This window comes from Corvus moneduloides, chromosome 1, assembly GCF_009650955.1.
Source record: "Corvus moneduloides isolate bCorMon1 chromosome 1, bCorMon1.pri, whole genome shotgun sequence".
NCBI classification, from domain to species: domain Eukaryota; kingdom Metazoa; phylum Chordata; class Aves; order Passeriformes; family Corvidae; genus Corvus; species Corvus moneduloides.
In genome coordinates, this window is record NC_045476.1 from 70,464,180 (window position 1) to 70,486,841 (window position 22,662).

Below are 22,662 nucleotides of genomic sequence, written 5' to 3' on the forward strand. Positions count from 1 at the left end.
TAGGAAGAGGAAGCTTTTGCAAAGAGGTAAAGGAGCAGCAATTCTTGAGTGCTCAGGGCAGCCCTTCCAGGTGCCAGGAGCACCAGGAGTGGCTCAGCAGCAGGTCCTCTTGGCGTATGCACAGCAGTGCAAGGCCAGAGCTGCAGGGCCGGGGGACACGAATGCATGGTGATGTCTGACCACTCGGGGTTAGTGTGGATACTACCCGGATTATGATAAGCCTTGCTAAATCCATGCTGGGCACATGGTGACTCTGCACTGTCCTCTGTCAGTGCTCCTAGGCCCAGGATGAGGGTGACAAAACATCCCTCAGGGCTGTCAAGCCAGAGGCTGCGCTGAGCAGGACACAAGGAGCTTGGCTGCTCTCATCTGGAGGCAAACCGGCTCTCACAACTCGGGGAGCTCTCCTAAGGGTGTCCTGTAACAACTCCATCAACCCAGCTTGTTCTCATGGATTATAGCACCACATGAGACCTCCTCTTCCCTGTCATGCATAGCGACAAGAACAGGGGAAGCTGTGTTTCAAAAAGAAAAGTACATTTTTGTTCTATAGCAGAAGCAGAGTTGAAAAACTTCAGGGGACCTGCAGAAACTTTCAAAGTCATAGAAGTGATCCTCCAGTGAGGAAAAAAAGGATTAAAGTGTCCATGGGGACACCAAAATCCATTTCTCAAGGCACTCAATGTAACAAGACAATGGAGAGTAACTCAGATATAGACAGCAATGAGGTAATTAAAGCTTAGTTCTTCCCAGCTTGCTCCCTACTCCACATGAAAGAAGCACACAAGTGCACACACATCAAGACTGAAAACACAACATCATGCTCCACTGTAAAACTCCCGTGCCTCACAGAGTACTGCTGGCTTTACTATGGCCATGCTATGTACAATCAATAACAGGTACTGATAGTGTTTGCACACTATTTCAATAAGCAAAGCCAACCAACATCACTTCCTCTATTTCTGTACAGAGTAAGATATTTACAGGAACAGCCTTTTGAAACGCTCCAGTAAAATTAGCTTACTCAGATTTTTTTTTTAAACTAGAACAGAGAACAGAAGGGTATCATCATCATTGGGTTTTGTGCATAAATCAGCTGTCTATTTACCACTGGTATGTTGCAATAATGAATTGCCACTATCTCGTGGGGTATTTGCTAGGTTATTAGATTACCTAAGTTCAGGGAATCAAAAAAAAAAAAAAAAATTTCTTCATTATTTCCTGGGAAACGACCTTCAGAAGCATGTATTCCACCTCCTTTCCCAAAGCAATGCCCAAAATATTCCTGTAGGAGGTTTGTCTGTTTTATAAAAACCTCCAGTGATGATGCTTCCACAGCTTTCTCAAAGGCAAATAACTGCAGCACCAAAATACCCTTATAATTTCAAAGCCTTCTTAAATGTTTACCTAAGTCTTGCCACCTTCATATTCAGCTCATTTCTTTTAGTCGTAACCCCAAGCAGTCAGGCAATACAGTTTATTCCCCTCCTCCTCGTAGGAACCTTCCACATACTTGAACACTACTATCATGTCTATTACTGGCCTTGTCCCTTGTAGACTAAACAATCCCCATTCTTTCATCTTCTTTCCCAGGTCATGTTTTCCAAATCTTTCATCATTTTTCCTGCCTTCTCCCTGGACACCATCCAGCTGGCTCTTGAGTGTGCTGTGCCCCAAACTAGGTATTAAGCCATTTCAAACACTGAGTGGAGTGGGCGGGTTATTTTGTGCCTTTTCTTTACACACCCTAAAACAGTGCTTTTTTGAGGAACATGGATGGGGAACCCTTGTTCCTTGTATGACTGCATGACACCTACGGTCTCAGGTCTGCGATCCCTTTCCCTCTCAGATGCACTGTCCTGCGCACACAGCCTGGGAGGATTTGAGCTGGGACACTTCCCTACAGGCATGGTCACCATCTCAGGGTCAGAACCGAAGTGGGCAGGAGATCAAAAAAAAAGCTGCCCACTCAGAAGAGCACAGGCAGCCCAGGTCCCAGGGGAGAAGAGAGAAGGACACATCACAGATTGGTTTTCTTGGTAGTCTGGGAACCAGCTGTGATTTTTTTACCACCCTATTCAACCAAACCAGGCCAAACTGCAACTCAAACACGGCCCAATACCAGCTCACAGACCTTCTTCTGTAGAACCATTACTGAGTCAGCCCCATTCTGTCTCATGCAACTGGATATTTCTACCTCTCTATAGCACTTTTATGTTTGTATCCTAGCTGTTTTTCAGGTTTTTTTCCCAAACTATTCCTCCAGTTAGCCAGGGCAGCTCAAAACTTTCATCCTGCCTTCCAGCAAGCCTGCAGCCCCCCTTCACACTTCTTATCCTATGTAAATTTAACAACTGCTCTCTCTGCTCCATCAATCATTTCAATAATGAAAACAGTGAGTATTACCAAAGCCAGGACAGACCCCTGGGGAATCTCACTCACTCCAGTCTTGAAGTTTACAGCAAACCATGAATAACTACTTTGACTAGTGCCTGGTGAAATGCTGTGCACCCACATTACAGGCCAGCTAACTACACACCCAGCCTGCCTCAAAGAATGCTGTGTTAAAAAGCAGCCAAAGCCCCCCATCAAAGAGGGAGTAATTTCTGTCAGACAGAGGGGTCCAATTACACTGTCATAGGCACTGTTGGAAAGTCTTTGCTAAGCACTGCCATAAAAATGTAATGCATGCTGATAAGAGGAAAAGGAGGGTTGATAACCAACCTTTAGGATGACAGGAAGAACTTCACCAGAACTGAGACAGCAGGAGCCTCACTTTGCTTCCAGCAAAGGAGAGACTTGAAGAAGCAAACTGAAACGCAGTATAAAAATTACAGGAATTTTGTGCCTTCCATCAACTGCTGACGACTTAACTGTTAAAGAAAATACTATCACACAGGTGTGGTTTAGTTTGGCTTTTTTAGTAAAACCAAAACATTTTCTTAGCTCTTCCAGATGTTTTTTTCAAATTGCATTGTTTACTGCTCCCTAACAGCCTATTCTGCTCAGAGATCACAACAAACCAGACAGAGAGCAAAGACCATGGTTCCCAAAACCCTGATAAATGCTTTAATCAACCACTGAAAACATCCCCAGCCCTGTGCCACCACTAGGAGAAGCAAGTGGCAGTGGCTGGTGCCTGAAACGGGGAGAAAGGGTAAGTTCCATGGAAAGTGAAAGGTGAGGCAGCTTTCCAACGCTGGCTCCCTCTGCTTGCCAAAATAGCAATGCCCAGCCCACGCCTCACTCCTACTTCTGTGGAAGATGCGCTTGCTTCCCAGGAGAGTTTACTCTCGCAATGCAGATGTGCTTCACTGAGGCAATCACACTCTGTTGCGTAACAGAACACAGAATTAAACAGTGTGTGCTGTTTGGTGCATTTTTAAAATGTACACCACAAGTTACTGCGGAGTTCAGTTACAGTGCCAAGAATGTTAACACTGATTTTAGCAGGGAAGAATACATCATATCCTCCCTACTCCCACAGCTTACTGGAGCCGTAATGTTGCAAAATCCTCTTGTACGTGTCAGTAAAATACAAAGCCACACATCTGTGGACTGTCATTTTGATCTTTGGTGACTGTGGGTATTGTCACCTTGGGACCTAACAAAGTTGCACCAGTGGCAAGCGCAGGGTGGCTCTGGGAAGAACCTGGCAGGTGACTGCACTGAGGTGCTCCAGCTGAACCCTTCATCCCATGTCCTACAAAAGAGGGGTTAAAAAAATAAATAAATAAAATCACAAACAGAACCCACAACTAATCATTTCTAGTCCCCCCGGTGGACAAGGAGGAACAACACTGCAGATGCTGCCATACTTTGAGTAAGAATATACATACATTTAGATTCTTCTCTGTTTCCAGGAGTTACATAATACCATTCATCTTCAGAGGAATACAGGTCTTTTAGAAAATACATCATGCATAACCTAGTTTTCCACAGCAGAAAACTCACCAAGGGAATACTGTTTGCTCATACCAGAAAAGTATCCCAAAATTACAGTAATTTATAGCCTCATTATCATTGACAAAAGAAATAATACTATTCTCTTCTGACAAATATCAGTACACTGAAAAAGTAATGAATAAATGTCTATAAACAGGTATCAAATAAAGCAACTGTCAATCACTGCAACAAAACTTTAATTAAATCATATGTTAAGCAAAAAAAAGTAAAAACAAGACATATAATCTGAAATCAAAATAAAAATCCGTCTATCATGCCAAAGCACAATTCAGAGCACTAAAATACCATAACCTGTTAAGTGATCGGTCATCTAATTGTTAATTGTAAAGTTCCAAGTTTACAAAACAAACATACAGATTCAGCAAAGTACTCTGCCATGTGCCAAAGTACATCTGTATTTTAGAAACATATTTTATGTGACTGAGTTTAAAACTCTGGAACTGTTCATGTTCATGTACACCTCAACCAGGATTTCTTTTTTTTTTAAGAGACAGAAAGTGATCTGCACTGTTCACATTTTAGTATTACAAATCAAATCAGCATTCAGCCTAAGCTGAATACATATTTCTGGAGACACATCAGAAAGGACCCTGAGGATTAGTCCTAACACAAAAGGATGAGGGAGTTGCTTGCTGTCATCCTGCCAATTTTCCAGAACAGAAGAGTTAGCAAATGAGGCATAAAAGGATGTGAGCAAAGAAACTCATACCTGCAAAAAATGCTGAAGTATCAGGTGTGCAAGAAAATGACAGTAAGTAGTATCAGGCCAAATCACAAGAACTGCTGACCAGCTGAAAGTCCTTCTGGCTTCAGCTGGAAGTACTTAGCACCCTTAAGACTAATTAAACTTAGAAGCCATCCTAAATTGATGCTACAAATTAAATTTGAATATTCAACACTTAACTTTTTACAGCTCTGACCTTCTATTGCAATCAACATAAGGCAGCAGCACTAACTGAACCTCTACTTACATTAAAGAAAATCTTCCCGAGTGCCTCCATATCTGTTATTGTAAAGAAATTGATACAGTCCTCTCTCTTTTATTCCTTATAGTGATAGTGATAGCAATATCAAATATACCTATCCTACTGCTGTAGGGGAAAACCCAACAAGTTCCCTTCTTGGTCTCTGAAAAATCTCTCATTAATGCAGCTGGTGGCTTTCCGAGTGCAAAGACAAAGGGGGGGCATTGTTGAAGTGTGTGGGTGCACACACACACACATGCAGGGCAAGTGCTGAAGAAAGAGGCGTGCACTCTGCAGCGCAGATCTCTGAACGTGAGTGCAGCAGCCAGCCCCAGTTGGGGCAGAGGAACAGCCATGTTAAGGTAGTGTTTGAGTCAGCTGCGCACTTCCACATCTGCCAAAGTGGGCTAACAGGTTTCATATGGCAAAGACTACTTCTGGGGGAGGGGGAAAGCCAAGGTGGGGATGAGGAGCTTCACACTTGCCTGGGGATACCTTCTAAGTCACTTTAATTATTCTGATACATAAGATTTAAAAAAAATCAAAGAAAAATAAATTAATTAACTGAAGAAAAAAAAGGCTTAACTTACTGAGTAAGACACCACTTTAAGAGGTTTCCCCACTTTCCCTGCTGTAAAGCACTTCAGAAAAATTCAGCCACTGAGCTACTGCTTTTCTTGACCTTTTCACTGAAAGAGAGCAGAGTAAAAACAGGAAAGAGCTAAAATGATACGCATTAAAGATGCTTCATGTTAGGAAAGTCTTCTGAGTCAATGTTGCAAATTCACTCTGTGTCAGATTTGTCAATATACTGCTTGCTAAAGACTACCTATTAAGAGCAGCAGCAGTCAAAGCAGGCGTGTTGCCTCTCAGCTGTTGCAGCAACATCGTACACACCATATGATGCAGCTATGTAGCATTTGCATCTGGTGCTGGTTTTCCACACCCAAAAGCTCACTTCATGTCTTTGGATTAATTTGTAATGCCCTGAGCCCCAGGCAGATTTGCTCTGCTGATTTCCCTTTTCTTAACAATAACACAAATAAACATGGAAATAAATCTATTGTCCGAGGAACCCTTCCACTAATTCTGTTCTTTGATGGTTTGGTTGATTTACTATGGCGAGGAATCAAGAGTGAAGTGGATCGTAGCTTAATACTGAGTATGGTTAATCTTCCCTTTGCATAATGCTGGTACACTATGGCCCAAATACCAGAGATTTATTTGATGTGTACATGCTTTCAAGCATTAGTAAACAAGTTGCAGCCCATTAGGAAAGAAGAGCAGATCCAAACAGTGGTGAAGCTCTTTATGTACTAGACTGGCACTGGCAGTGGAATATACTTACATCTGCATGTGCACTAGCTTTAAAATTCTGGACACTATTTCATCATTTTTAAACTATAACTAAAAATATGGCTGAGATCACTTCCCATGTCCTGATGCACTGTTGCCTGAATCACAACAAAACTGAGCAAGAAAGACACAGTCTTCTTTTCCTCTTTTTCATCTTTTAATTGATTTTATTCCTCGTAACATAACCAAAATGAGGAAGAACATATACTAGAGCCTAAAAAATCTACAGACACACTAATTCCCATGAAAAAACAAAAAGCTTCTCTCACTTCTCATTTCTTATTCTTCCATTACTTTGAAGAACGTTATAGAACACACAGAAGTACTCTATGAAACATCACTAAATTTTTTACTTTACTAGACCTATCAAATACATTACAATCCTACATTCAATAACTAAAATATTTTTCTTGTTGTTCACGTACAAATTAAATTTGTTTCTTTAGAAGCTGGCCTTAAGAGCAAAGTATTAACTTAAAAATTAATTTTAATAATGAAGTTTCAAGCAATGTACAGTGGAAGCACTTGAAGTGCACAAAAGTTACTTGCATGTGGCAATGCTTCCTGGATAAAAGACCCAGTGTGAGTCTACATTATTTGAACACACACAGGCAAAACTCACCCAAGCTGTAATGTTAGGTATCAATAAGTCATTCTCGCAATATGGTGCGTCTTTCCTACCTAGGAGAAGAATCACAATCCCGTACTCAGGCACCAGCTTTAGAGTATGGTACCTAATTCCTTGCACTCTCACATACACATGTGATTTTCAGGAAACCTCCCAGTGTTTATAATACATTCACTGACCCCCCCACATAGGCTACAACTATACACCAGCCATCACTGGCCTAGATTTTATCCTGTTCTGGGCTGAACACTGACTTGGGATGACTCAGAAACAGTTGCCTCTGGTTTTTCCCCACTTAATAAGTAAAAAAGCCACAACAGAGACAGAGAGAAATTCAGAGCTGGAGGCAGGAAGGACTTTTCAGACAGCAATTCCAAAATCTCATCTGCAGAGGTGTAGAAAACGTACACTCCTGGAGCAAGCTCTTCAGATAAAGCCTCAAATCTTGGTGGCAACTATCAAATGGACACAAAAGTATATGCCTACAAAGGAGGTGCTGTGAGAACAAACAGATCAGTGACTGAGAGACGTCAGGATACCACAAAAAAGTAACACAGTAAGAAGAGAGGATGCCAATGTCTCAGATAAGCAGTTATAGCCATGTTTACTTAAACTGTTCTGCTGAGCTGTTCCCGTTTCAGGCAGAAAACTTTGATTTAAGGAAGAGACTTGCAGTTCTGTCTTCATATTTTTTTTGCCTTCAAAGCATGAAAGAACTTCCTTTTTCAAAACCAGTTTAACAAAGTTTACGTCCAAACCCTCTCAGTCCCAAAAATGTCAGATCTGAACTCTATTAAAAGCAGCAGTTAGTGCAGCCAAATGCTCCACAGCATATTTAATAGACTATAATATTTCTAATGCCTTACTGCCTGAAGTCTATGATCTGGAAAACCAGCCAAGCACACCCACCCAAGAGCAACGACTGCTACAGGGAAAACTCGTATCTACCTGTGGTACTCTACCACCACTGGCATGAGCAGACCAGGGACTCTCCAGCTGCAGACAGTGAGCACACAGACCACCTCTCTGGCAAGAGGAAGCCTGAAGGAAGCAGACAAATTAGAAATGAAAGTTGTGCCAAGCATGTAAGCATAGAGCTACTGTTTCAAACTTCAAGTCTTGCCGTTTTATGGATATGTTTTATTACTTGATTTTATTGGACCCTTCTTCTTCTAGCCTACTGCTTCCCTTATATCACTTACAGTTCCTCCCATCCATTTCTGCCTCACATCCTTCAGGCTGGAAGATTGCCCAGATCAGCTTCCCCAGTTCAACCACTAACTCCCTTGATGCCAGTGAGGACCAGAGTAGGCATCTGCGCTGAGCTCAGGTATGAGCACCCTGGGCACCCAGCAGTATTTTTCCCTGGCCTAAAGGATGCTTTCAGAAAAGCATTTTGATGCAGATTTCACAGTTGCCAGTTGTGACACCGGAAAATAGAGTTCATGCCGTCTCCTGACAAAACACCACGCCGCCTGTTCTTCCATATAAGGCATACATGTAGGAAAGTAAAGTATCTTTTCTAATAAGTTATGCAAAGAGAAACAGCTTCCTGGTACCTATTACAGCTGACTGGGAGCTAAAATGATAGTAATTATACTGTTCAGTTGAATTCCAGCAAGGTTCCATGAGTCCTAGCATGAAGAGCTCTGCCTGAGCAAACCCCCTGTCAGGCCCCTCCCTGCAACCACATGTGGGAAAGGCCCATGCCAGTCGCACCCAGCCTGGCACGGCCTGCTGCTCCTCCTCTGTCACCCTGTACCACGGCACCAATAGCACAGGACAGGAGCAAGGCTGTCCCCATCTGAGCCAGAATTTACTCCCAAATCAGGTTTTCTAAGCATCAAACCTGCTGCTGAGGAGCATTTTCCACTGTCTTGCCAGCCTGACTGCTCAAGATGAAGCAAAGGTATGGATGACTCTGCAGCTCATTCCCTGTTATCACACCAGTGGGCTGATGTAGATTCACAATGAAGCAAGAGAAGCAGCATGCTCAGATATGAACGAAGCTGAACTTTCAGGAATGGTTTCTCCTGTTTCAGGCCCATCTACCAGGAGTACAGTGGAAGTTTTAAAGAGCAGTCAGAAATAGTTCAAGAAAAGGGGAAAAAAAAAGGATTATTTGCCTATATCTAAATAATGAAATAAGGCATTTTTCACTTCCATGCTTCAGTATCTCAAAAATAGGAAGGGAGTGTTATCATTTACTACAAGGTACAAGAAATGAATGGATTCTGACAAATACCAACAGTAACACTTTATTCCCTTTCATAACAGAAACAAGCAGAAAACATTTTACTCCAAAGGATGAGTTTTCCAGAAAGCTTTCAAGTTCTCTGAAAACAGCCATAACTATAACACTGCCTGCAGAATGTTTGGTAACTTTATCAAAGATGCTCTCTGTTAAATATTAATTTTTATATAGATTCACTTAGCTATCCTGCTGTGTTTTCAAAGGCAGCTCATTTAACTACTTTATTGGATCAGTAAGGAATTTTGGGTATCAACAACTGCACATATAGTCAAAGAGAAAGAGGCACTAACTGACTCAAAATGGGCAGGGGAAAAAACAAGGAAAATGACACTAAAATGAAAAAATGTAATTAATATTCTAAAAAACAATTGGCATACCAAAAAGATAACTTTTATGATCTCTCTTCACCTGCAGAAAGGCCAAGCAAGCTTTCAATCTTTTTCCACTTGCAAGGCCCTTAAGATTTTTCTGATAAAAGTGAAGCCCACCATAGAACAACTGCACCAGCTGACAGCCAGCTTTGCTTTCCTGAGTCCCTGCTCTTCAGAGGCAGGCTCCAAGTCAACAGGTTCACAGACCACAGTCATGGTCACTACTGCCACCACAGAGTACAAACTAAAAACCACAAGTACACTGCAAACGAACACTCTGCTGCTCACAACCTCCAGTGAGGGCCGCAACATCCTGAAGGAACATTCCCGCCTTTATGCACACGCAGTGCAACACTCTTGTATCCAGTTATCCCTAACGGGCAACTTTCCAAAAGGATAGAAAAGTTTAGGTAATAGACACTATGCAACATTTGAGTTGTATTTAAACAAACGCCGGGCTTAGCAATTAACTGCCTTATTTTCCAGGTCTCCTGAAACTGTGCAGAAGGTGAGCAGGCTCACTGGCAGTCCCCACATCCCTCACTCCTCTTTCAGCCCCAGGCCCCAGCTGCACCGCTGGCATGGAGCACCCACAAGCATATGCTCTCAGGATAAACCTGACCCTGCAGCAGCACAGAGCAGCAGAAAAAAAAACCCACAAGGAGCAGCTGCTGCAGGGGCAGATGGGAAAAATTAAAATCTGGTCACCTGCACCCAGGCAGTTGCCCATCTCCGAACAGCACACAGGCCCTAGCTTCCACAGTTTGAGGTTAAAGAGCCCCAGCACTCCCATAATCTACCCCCAGAGCCTCCAAAATGTCCCCCCAGGAAAGACATCTGCCAGGTTTGAATCCCCTACTCCCAAGGGTTCATATGTAACTACACAGCTCTGACCAGAGGCATGAGCAATTTCTCTCTCCTTAGCTAAGGGATGCCAGGTGAAATTATCTCTGGATTGAACTGCATAAGGCTCTCTGGTCCTGCCTGCGTCTCTTCCTAGCTGTTCCTCAATTTTTCCAAAAGGCAGGGTAATGAACTGCACTCAAGGGGACACAGCATTCAGGTAATGGGCTTTGGTACTTCACATATATTAATCAACAGGACAGTAAGAATGGTAAAAAAATATTCTGGGTCACAGTCCTGACTATAAGATTTTAAAATCACTAGCTATGAAATTCACGCTCCAAATGGCTAAAGATTCATCTTTGAAAGCAAACATTTAATAATTATCTAGAAGAGGAAGGTTGTGGTCAATTACACCTCAGGGTACTTCCAGAAATGACAAGTATTTTAAAATGCAAAATCAGAAATTCTGCAGCATACTGAATTTGAGTTATCTACTGAACGTCCTGGCCATATACCATATTGCTAGCAAATACCACAGTGCAAAATGGTTTTTTTTAAGAGTACGTTTTCCCCCAGTTATACATTAGAACGCAGTTTAAACAACAATACAAAAAGCATGTCATACATGGCATGCTTTGGAGCAGTTACCATATGCTCTGTCAATAATCTATGGATTAATAGGGCCCTGACGCACAATAACATGTTGGCCACTCACAGCTCCATGGAGGATTATTCTATTCACCATGACAATTAGCTGACATTTAGGCTTATGTCACAATTTTTCAGTCACACTTTTGTGTTGATCAGCTCAAACATACTACTCTTGGGGTTTAGGGTTTTTTATTTTTCTTATTTCTTTAAAGGTATGATCCTACTTTCATTAATTTGCACTAACATCAAGGAAGCAGGTTCAGACACTAAATCAGAAGATAAATGCTATCTTAACAATTTACTTCTATGTTCCTTTGAGCAACTATACTATAATTTTTTTTTAATTAATTTAACCTATTATTCTATCACTGGCAGTAGAAGTAGCCAATATTCTGGGAAACAGCTGAAGAAATAGAGGAAATATAGGGTGTAAAAAAAGTAATTTGTTTCATTATGATTACTCTCATTTTGGGCTGTCTTTCTGGGCAGTTCAAAATCAAGACACTTTTCTACATTTTGGCATGGGGAGCAGCCAATAAAATAGATCTATATAATCATCTGCAGCAGCAACTCATCTTGTAACCGGCCAAAGTCTCACAAGTATTTTATTTTCTTGGGTTTTATTTAGAACAGAGGTCTGAATAGTCAGGTGAATAGCTGGCCACAGAATAAAATGTCATTTACTAGTTACAGCCTAACCTAAGGTGTAGGAGGTACACCTTCCACCCTGTAGCTCTAGAGGCTCCCATACAATCACCCACATTTGTGCCTGGGCAAAATGACTTTGAAATAAGAACACACTGGAATGCTTCCAAGACAACATTTTCCATTCCCTCTGTACATGCTGTGAATTCACCTTACAAACAGCACAGCCCTGGAGAGTAAGATCTCCAATGCATTACTATCTTAGTCCAGGTCTCCTTCGTGAAAATGAGATTGTGCCTAACAAATTTAACAACTCACTGGGGCAGGCTAAAATGCCATTGGCATCACCCAGGGGTCAGGAGTCTGCCGGGTTTGTACATGGCAGCAGGGGATCTGCATTTCTCAATATAAGTGCTGTTGTTCCACCCTTTTTACAGGAATGCCAAGGACTGCCAGGGATCTGTGATTCCCCAACATCCCCGTGCAAAAGGTACCTCAGAGGGGTTGCTCCCATGTAGGTTACACCCACTGAGACACAAAGGCTTTTGTCATTCCAGCGAACTGCCCAACATTTCCTCCTGCCTACAGTGGCAACACGCAGCTAAAGGGAGCTGCTCACACTTGGCAAAGCAGAATGGTGTCACTTTGGTGTAATAGGTTGCAGCACCTACAACTACAAGTATATAAATACTTCAGAAGGTAAAGTGCACTTTGGTTTTGGTTGGTTGGTTTTTAAATACATACCTGTCCTTATAATTTGTCTGGTAAGCAGTTTTTGCAGAAAGAAGCATTATACAGTGCAAAAGTATGCTAAAATTCCATTTGCATTCTAAAGATAAAAATTTCCATTAATCACACCTGAAAAAAAGAGAGTCTGAAAGCACAAGATATATTTTTGAATGGAAAAAGCGGTCACAGCTACCAAAACACTTTCAGAAAGGAGGCTGACAAACTTTTCCTTCCTGTCCCAAAAAATAAAACTCCTTTAACTAGTTTGCATATAGCTAAACAGCTAAAATCAAACTGGTGCAACCTGTACTACCAGTACAAAGCCAAAAATGTACTCTACATACTCCACTGACAAGGAATTTTGGAAAGCAATGTACCTCTCAGTACTACCACCAGCTAAGTGACTTACCAAATTATCTACATAACAACAATTGCCAAAAGCCACTAAGAGATTTATCAACAATGGGGCACATCCACACCAGCACTGCACTGCAGAGAGCGACAGAACAGAAACATTCCTGTTCCTTCAGGGGGCTTGGCTTGGGCTGGCCTCTTCTGCTTGCGAAGTATCACCAGTTTTTCACCAGTCTACATCTTTTTTTTGCATCCTCTTTGAGGGATGTTTGTTCCACTGTGAAGGAAAAGAGGACACAGTCCTTGGGCCCCATCATGTAGGTAGGCTGAAACTTACTGTGTACTTGTACATGAAGGGCCGTATTCTCCTGGTCTCACCACACATAACTACAAAAATTGAGCAAGCCATTAACACATTCATAGTAAGGGATTGTGCACACACCCATGTGCACACAGATGTGGGAGAGCAAGCTTGCCTGTTAAAAAAAAAGGGACTGTCAGCACTGCTTTATGTTTAGAAAAGAAGGGTCTCTCTTCAATAAAGTAACCTGTCACTTTGACAACCTGTTAAAGTTGTCAAATCTCAGCTTTACAGAGGATAACTTACAGTGCATCTCAATCAAGTTTGAGACTGGCCACCAGTCACATGCCCATTTGTCTTTTCTTGAGCCCACATCCACTCATGTACTTGTAGAAGTGAGTCCAAAACACTTCACAGCCCTGTGCTCTTCCCTTTTTTGAAACAGTCTTCATCAAACTGCAAGTGGGGGAGGAAGGGGGAAGACAGAAATGGCAAAGACATCCCTTTGCTTCCAACTTTACCTGCAGAGATATTACCAAAACAGAATATAAAATGTCCAATCCTGAAATGTAATTTTGTCTCAGTTTTCACAAGGCCTTTTCTTCAATGTATAATGAAGGGTTTTAGAGCTTTTCTGTCTTTATCTGATCAAAATGCTATCCTTCCTCCTGCAGCCCTGGCACTCTTTGTGGTGAACTGTTTCAGTATCAATATTAATATTCAAATGTCAAGTTTGTGACACTACATTTCCTGTACTATTTAAAGCATTCAGAACAATTATTATCTATGAAATATGTAACAGTAAATTTTTGCTACCTGCTTACAATTTCAGCAGCCCTATCTGGGACAGAACAGCACTTATACTAGTCACATGGCATTTTACATAGAAATGTATCATTCAGCTTTTCTAGCAGTACTTCTGCATTTCCCCAAGTTGTCTTTTGTTGTTTCTAGCAAAGATACACATTTAGTCTTTTTCTCGAGTACAACTGAGCCCTGAATATCAATCAAATGTATAGAATTTAGTATTTTAGACTTTCATTCCACATATATTCCCTAACTGATAGGGGCTTTTACATATAAGGAACTCTTGAGCTTTTTGGGGTTTGGGGCGTTGGGAGGGGTAATATTTATAGAATAATAATTCTGTCTTTCATCATTTCTACTGCTCTTAAAAAAATTTTTGCCTTTTTTTTTCCCCGTTTCAGTATTTAGTTGAATCTCTTTCTTTTGCAGTTACCTAGACTGTGGTCACAGATCTTTGGCTATAAGGGTATTTTTATTGTAACACTTAGGTGTCTTTAAAAGCAACATATTTTAGAGCTGCACAGCTGAGAATGCACTGAACTGTCACTCCTTTCTACCAAGGTGCCAGAGTTCTGGAGAAACTTTCATATAATAGCACCAACTTAAAATAATAAATGCATAATAATCCACATACAGAAAGGTGCATGTTAATTAGATACATTCTTCTTCTTGTCAAAGAACAGCTTCAGGAGGAAAGCATAAAAACCACATCAAGCCTTCCATTAACAGGGAACACTTTAGGCTATAGATGAAAATGAAATATCTCAAATAGCTTAAGGAAAGCTTTATTTTCAGTGTATGGCTTGATGATGCCATAAAGTACTTTGGTACCATTGCACAGGTCAGTTATTTCCTCCATTCTCCCCTCCAAAGAGTGAAGGCAACGACAGAACATGCATGCTTCCTTCAGTCTTAATTCACGTCCAAATTTGAGCTAAAGGGGTTCTGATCTTAACACTCCAAAAGTCAACAGGAGGAACGCCAGTGGGAACAGGGCCTGAAACAACATTTCTACAGTAGTCAACAACTCTGAGTTATGTAAATACTTCCTAATATATCAATACTGACTGGTCATCAACATGTCCATTATAATCTTTGTACTTGGAGATGTCTGTATGTTGGATGCTATCCATACTTCTCTCCAGCCAGCCGAAAGGAATTGTTTTTTAGTGATACAAGGCCCTCCCTCTCCTCCAGGGACCTGCAGACAACTAACAGAACTATAATTTTTCACACAAATCAAGAGGCTCCTACCATCTTAGGCTGAATTCCAGTTTACCTGCTTTGATACAATGTACTTTTGCAGGGCTATAAAAGGAAGCTTTGGTTTTGTTTCAGGAAATCAAGGGCTACCAGATTTTTCATGTAGTATGTCATCACGTCAAATAATCAGGGCTAGAAATGCAACAATTAGGTTTGAACAACAGCTTCTGAATACTGTGCCCTAAAATTCTTCTTCACTTTGTTTACAGTACATTGAGAATTATAAATCTAGTAATAAACAGCAAAATCTGGTCTACCAAAATAAGGAGCCTGTCACAAATGCTTTTGAAAAACTATCAGGGGTAACACTAGCATCACAAGCAGTATTCTTCCCACTCCTACCAAAAAAACCATCCTTGAATTTGATCTCCTTGCACTCAGAAGAATGGCTGTTTGTATATAGAGCCTCAGCACTATTATAACTGAACTCATTATTTTAAAGTGCTTGAAGCACCTTGAGCATGACAGAAGACACAGAAAAATTCTCTTGGACAATATGAAATTCATACTGATGTTAATTAATTCACATTCACAACATAAGCTGAAGCTATTCCAAAAAAGCATTATGGTGTATTTTGAGAACAAATACTAGGAGCAAAACACAAAACTTGGCTTAGTTTAACCAACCTACCAACACAACTTCATGAATCTTTCTAAAATGAACCCGAGTCATTTTGCTCCTTCCTGCTCCTGGAATGATGTTAATATTAGGCCTACCAAACTGCACTGATCAAGAATCAATTCTAGAAGTAATTATTTCTGAAGAAATCAATTATTAAGGGAACTGATTTTTAAGAGCAATGTGGGTAAAAGCAACTGCTTCATGCATTAGTTGAGAGATTTAGCTGAAGGGCATACATGTTACCCTCGATTTTTACAGAGAAACATGTTTGTTCCTTCTCTTGCCTTTCCAGGACTTCTCTGTATCTACTCACTCATCTTCCCTGAACCAGACACCAAATGATGCGAGGTATTTGCAAAGTGGTCCTACCATTGCCCCCCTGAATTTCAACAACTTCAGCACATAAGATATAAACCTGCTGAAGAGAACTTGCTCTGTGACTGCAGAGCACTCTGGTCTGCAGAACCTGGGCCAGAAACAGCTTGATGGACACCAGTAACACAGCACTAACCAGGTGAGGTGAGGTGAACACTGTGTGGAGGCTTACAGCACGCTCTTTCTTCACAACCAAGGTGTTTCAGTGGTTTTTTCTAAGGTGCAAACACGCAGAGTTTATACATTTATGTTGACAGGTTAGCAGCTTTGCTCTCAGTAGTAACCACAATTTCTTTTGAAGTTTTTAGCTGAAGCTAAGAGATGACCCAGGTCAGTATTCACACATCACACACCACAGCTTTTCTCAAACACAAGAAAAACCCAGCAACAAAAAGCCCAGCTACAGAGTAAACACCACTTACGCACACCACAAAAGCTCTTATTATCCATGCCCATCCAAGACCACAGATTGTCCTAAGACTGAACACTGACTCTCCACAAAGGACCTCTGGGCCCATCCGAGTGTCTCAGCTCCCTGCCAACCTGCCAGCTCCCAACAACAGGGCACTTGCACATAACAGAACTGCCCTCAGCCAGCTACAGCAATGCACTTAGCATCCAGACAGTGGCTTCTTTTCATTCCATACCTTCTTGTACAGGCCTTTGTAAAACACACACACAAAAACTTTACTAGTATGGAGGGAAATCAGTGGCTACAATTGCAAAGCGCCGTGTTGCTAGCCAGAGATGAAGAGCACACAGTCCAATGCTGAAAGACTGCCAGCAAGGAGGAGTCTCAGCTTAAGGCCTCAAAAGCACTTGGAAAGCTGTTGCCTGGCTGATTACGTCCCCATGAAAGGGTAAGGCTCCAGAGCAGTGCGCACAGCAGATTAGAGCAGGGCTCCCAGCAGTGCCAGCAGGAGCTGCAGAGCTGAGCCGCCACACGTACTCTGCAAGTGCACCCTGGTGTGTACTCACACGGCAACGCGTCTCCAAGGGCCACTGCCCTGAAAATAATAGCCATGAGCAGTGAGACTGCAGTCCCCGGGCAGCCACCATGAATACATGCTCAACTCCCTCTGAAATGAACTGGTCCTCAAGAAAATTTAAACACCAAGTGAGGGACGTAGTAAAACTCCAATCAAAAAAAATAGTAAGGGCAGTGTCTCTGAAAAAAGGGACAATTTGGCATTTGCAGTGTGTACAAGATGTCTTCATACACTTTCCTGATTCCTTGCCAGTAACTATTCAAAAAAGACCACTTAACAAGCAAACAGGTCTTCAGCACAACAAATAATAAAAAAGAGAGCAAAGCTTGTGCTATTTAAATATCATGAAACATTCTGCTAATCATGCACAGATGGAAGTACAGACGCTTCTGCCAGACGCCTTGTTCAGAAACTTTGCTCTATTTTTAATTATTTGATGCACAGAGGACCTGTTTGCTGATTAAAAGGGCACTGCCTTTAAAAGCGCTCCATCAATATGGAGTCTAGCCTTGTTTTTAACAGAGGACTTTAAAAGTAGTAACTCACACCTCCAAGCTCCCTGCACCAGTTTTTATAATCTTATAACCATGTGGTTGGGGGGTTTTTTCAGATGTTTCTCTCACCTCGAAAAACTGCCTACATACAGGAAAAGTGAAATTAACTATACTCAAGCTATTGTTAAATTCACTGAGTAAATCAATATGGGAAATGTGTATTTTCCTCTAATCCCTTAGTCTGTATCTTTTTGTTGTTACTTATAACAAGAAGGGTCCTCAATTTCCAGCTAGGAATTATTTTTGATGGTTTTCTGTTTAGTCAAAAGCCTCCTTTTTGAGAAAACATACCAACTCCAGAATTACCAACCAAAATACTTATTAAATTGTTTGGGTTTTTTTAAATCTACTACAACCACAATATCATTCCAATAGTCAGTTCTTGGCAAAAGCATGCTGATACACAAAAAAAAAAAAATTTTAAAAACCCTTTTACATATTTCCACTTCACACCTTAAGTGAACTTCACTCATTCGGTAGGTGCTTCATTCCTGTACTTCTCCATAGCAGTCCAGGAATTTTTCCCTCTCTGAAGAATCTTATTCAAAAATGCATACTATGTCAAATTTATTTTCTTTTTCTGAATGAAGTGCTTTTCAAAAATTCTTTTTTGGTTTAAGCTACATTTCGCAACCTATTACTATAGAACTTTATCACTGGAGCAGAGTCATGGTATGAGAAGAAGTGATGATAAAGAAGCCCAAAGAAAAGTGCCCAAGCTGCTACTTTTGTCCCATCAGTATGACACATGAAAATGGTACTGTATTTTTTCAAATTTACATTACCAATTTGAATTACTGCTATTAATACAGTAAAAAAATCCTTTGATTAGAAGATCACACAATACGATAATAAAGTAATAGTGACTCCATTATTTTATGAGCAAATGACCCAAAGAGTATGGCTCCTAGTTCATGCTCAGGTACAGAGAAAGTAACTGAATGAGTTTTGGGTTTGTGTTTTGTCATTGTTTTTGTATTTTTAAAAATGCCAGCACATAACATTTTACAAACAAATAGATGCTACTGATTTGTTAGAGATCAGCTGACAAGCCTAAAAAGCAAGATGTCTGCTGAAGAGACACTGCAGCTGGAAGCCAGGGAAGACTTGCAGGGGCCCACGGACTGAAAATCCAACGTTCAGTGAGGGAAACAGGTACCCACAGAGAAGCTTCAGAGAAGAAATAATGGTCTTTTCCCATGGCTAGAAGCAGAAGGCTGCATGGAGTGAAAGGCTTGTCCAGGCAGATCATTGGGGTTGCAAAGCTCAGAATCCAGCTATGACTAATTAGGAAGGAAAAGAGGTAGATGAAACAACATTCAAATTTGCATTTCTGCAGAAAACTACTGAGGTATTGAAACACTCTAAGCAGAAATGCATTTGAGACACATAGAAACATACACAATTCAAACGAAAGAAAGGGTCTACATAAAATCTAAGTACTGTGCAGGTAACAAAGCCAGTGAGGGAGCTGTGTACAAGTAGGTCAGATACGCAGCAGCAAGAACTGCTGAGCACAGGAGAATCTTGGTAGAGAAGGCAGTGAGGAGAAAAACTAATTGGCCAGCAACAAGAGAAAGAAGTCTGGAAATAGTTAAAACAGGACAGAAGGATAAAAAGGCAAAACACTATGTAAAGAAAGATTAGTCTTATTCACTAACACATCCACCTGAAGCATGGGAAGGAAAGAAGACTGATGACATTTCACTGAGGAACAACTTTCACTCCCTCTCCACTTGAAGGAAAAGCCAAGTGACTGCTCTACTCCCATCAAACAAACATTATCTGATCAGCAGTGCTGAGCTGTCTTCGACAGCTCTGAGCCCAGAGGGCCCAGACACACCCCAAAGGCCCCAGACTCTATCACACCACATTTACACCCACGTGGCTCCATTGAAACCATCCAAGTAAGTAACAGAAGCGGGAACCTCACCCCGTATTTCACCACAGCCTTTGGCTGAGCATCCTGGTGCAATGTGCAACACACTTCATGTTAAATAAGAAGAGCAGCATAAAACCACTGGTTGCTGCAGCTTAGGTTGCACAGCACTACTGGTTTCATAAAGACACTCTGGCTGAGCTGTATAAACAGCACCAAACACTGCAGCCAGCCAGCTGACAGCTCAGATGAACGCACTTCATAGCAGAGCTGCACACACAGCAGAAGTGTGTCTTAGTTTGCATTTCTCCCATTCCATACAGCCAACATGACATTCACCAAGACTGACTCCTTAGGTAACAGGGGTGCACTTGACTGCTGATGTTTAATGTATTTCAGATGCTTGCCTTCCACCCCACCTCAATTTTCCTTAGGGCTCTTTCTCACTGTACACTGACAGATAACAACATCTGGATAGTAGCCTCATGTAACAAATGTCATGCTTTCACTCAGAAATTACTTTAATTTGCTCAGTCAGTACACACCATATTCCCTCTGAATATCCTACTGAAGTGCAATCAAAATAAACCAGTGGTGACAAACAAATGGCAGGATGCACATGTGCTGGTTTGCGTCACTCTCACACCTGAAGACCATAAACCAAGAATGAGTTATTCTGTCATCTTGTGCAAATATGGAACAAAATGCAGACTTTTAGTCCTTCAGTCCTTCCAGTATTGCAGTATCACATCTGTTTTATGACACTATCTAATGCATTTGTGAGCTATCCAAACATACATATAGTACAATTTTAAACTATAGATTATTGGTCTGTGAGCTCCACCATCATCCTCCTTCCCTGTAAAATAAGACACAGATGTGTTACATATACTGACATGGTACTTACCTCCCCCAGTTTAATTAATCAACTGTCAGGTTCACAAAGGAAATCACAAGTGATTTCCAAGACTGTCATTAACAACAAAAATATCAGGCCAGATCACAGCAGAGATCCAAGAAAGCTTAGCAAGAGTGGCAAGAAGGAAACATGAAACTCAACCCTGATTCAAAGAGAAGGCAGACAAGTCCTAAGCAGAGAGGTGCAGCAGCTTCTCAGTTCTGTAAACAAGAAGCTGCAAACACAAATTGTTTGACCAGATCATCCAGGTCATCCTTGGCTAGTCCATCAGCAAGTATTACTCACAGAAGAGCGATGCTAACAGGGTAGATGGCAGGAAAAGAGCAAAGAGGATCCAGAGGAAAGAAACACGGTATCTACGAATGTATCAGTTTCTCATTTGTAATAAATTAGAAGATGGAAGGTACCATTTCTTTTGGGTGCCAGGGAGAGAACAGCAGTGGTCAAGAGAGAAATCTCCACTGTACGTTAGTGAGTTGGGTTTTCTTTGTTTTCAACCAGAGTCCAATCTTAATACATTAGCATGCAATTAAAATCCTGTGTTAACTGAAGATCATGTTCACAATATTCATATGTTGATATTTTACTTGCATAACTATTGATAGAAATAGTATTGGTGTGCATCAGTGTGTCTGGGGCCAAACACTTTAAAGTCCAATCTTAGACACCTCTGAAGCAGGCAGATAAAGATCTGTCTAAATCAACATCAAATAACTCTTTGGCCGCCTCTGGAAAAATAAATATGATACCCTAGGTCAGGATGCAGCTGTAATGGTTTGTAGAAGGACTTGTCAAGGGACAAGTCCTGTCAGTGTAAGCAAACTTTTCATATCACAGGTGGGGCACCCTAAGAAAGTCATATTTCTTTTCTGATCCTTACAGAGGATTCCTATTTTCAGCAATGCCTATATAGCACTACCTGAGACACCCTGAGTCATTAAAAACTTAAATAGGATAAAAAATAGGTTTTAAAAAATCGAAATATAATTTAATGACCTTCTGTGAGGTTTTGACTCCTTGTGTTATTATGCTATTTAAAATGCCTATTCACTGCATTTTATAAAATCTCAAATTGTATTTGTTTTTTCTTCTTTATCTTTGCTTCTAAAACATGACATACTCTTAAAAAATAAATCCAAAAAGGAAAATAGGACTTATTTTTCTATTAAATTTTTAAAGAATAATGTCCCAAGCTACTTTCTATCTGTCTGTATATTTGCTGTAATTGTGTTCATATTTGAATTCTGTACTTCAAACCACCTTTGATCAACTTGATTAATATTCCTTTCAAAAGATTTTATAGCTGGTGTACTTCACAAACACAAAGTAGATTAATCTGTTCTGAATTATATGTTTCATAAAATTACTGTTCCTCTGATTAATTTTACAAAAACACATGTAACTCAAACTATGTATGAGTTTTTTCTCATTGATAAAACAATCCTGTTACACAGCTTCCAGTACTGGGCAAGAGATATCATTGTGAATATCTAATAAATCAGCAAACCTGATAATGTAACATCATGTGAGCTAATACACAAAATACTGTACTTTTTATTCCAGTAAAGGAAAATATAGCCCAATTCTAAGCTTACAGCACTGGCTCAGCTACAATGGAAATCTTCAGGTATCAGTATCAGTGGAATAATGCCACCATCTAGTCTAAAGTGACTGTAGATGATTCACAAACCTTTCTCTACTGAAACCAGTAAAAAAATTTTATTCGGTTGAATTTCAGAGACAGTGAGACTTAACAGGACCCATCTGACTCCTGATCTGCAAGAGAGACTCACTTTGACCTTACCATGACTGCCATGAGCAGGCTGATGTCATTTCACCCCATAAATTCCCTCTCCTGGTGCTATAGCTAAGCACTGCTGAACTTAGGTACCCCTCTAGAAACACTGCGATGCTGTAATTAGCAGTGAGACTTGTAATGCATTCCCCAGCCAGGAACAAGGGTTGCTGTGGCCACTAGAGTAAAAGAATGTGAAAAGGGAGTGGAGAAGAATGAATAAGACAGGTAACAGCAAAGAAAACACAGTAAAAACTTACTAAAGTATCTCGTATTAAAAGAGCACAACAACCACCAGGAATCAGCTGAACTGTCAAATAGGTATTACAATAAACACTGGGGTTTTTTAGAAAAAAAAAATCGATTAAATTGATTATTTCAGTGGAGAGGAGC

The 22,662-nt window shown here is 40.8% G+C and overlaps 1 protein-coding gene across 2 annotated transcripts in view; it reads right to left on the reverse strand.

Annotated features, from left to right (window-relative positions):
* ATXN1 (ataxin 1) overlaps positions 1–22,662 on the reverse strand; it is a 223,169-nt gene that overhangs the window by 188,056 nt on the left and 12,451 nt on the right. The window contains exon 4 of one of the 2 annotated variants that reach the window (XM_032114932.1): positions 5,522–5,620. The exons of the other annotated variant lie outside the window; for it this stretch is intronic. The gene's annotated coding sequence lies outside the window, so the exon portion shown is untranslated. The remainder of the gene's footprint in view (positions 1–5,521; positions 5,621–22,662) is intronic. 2 annotated transcript variants of the gene reach the window in all.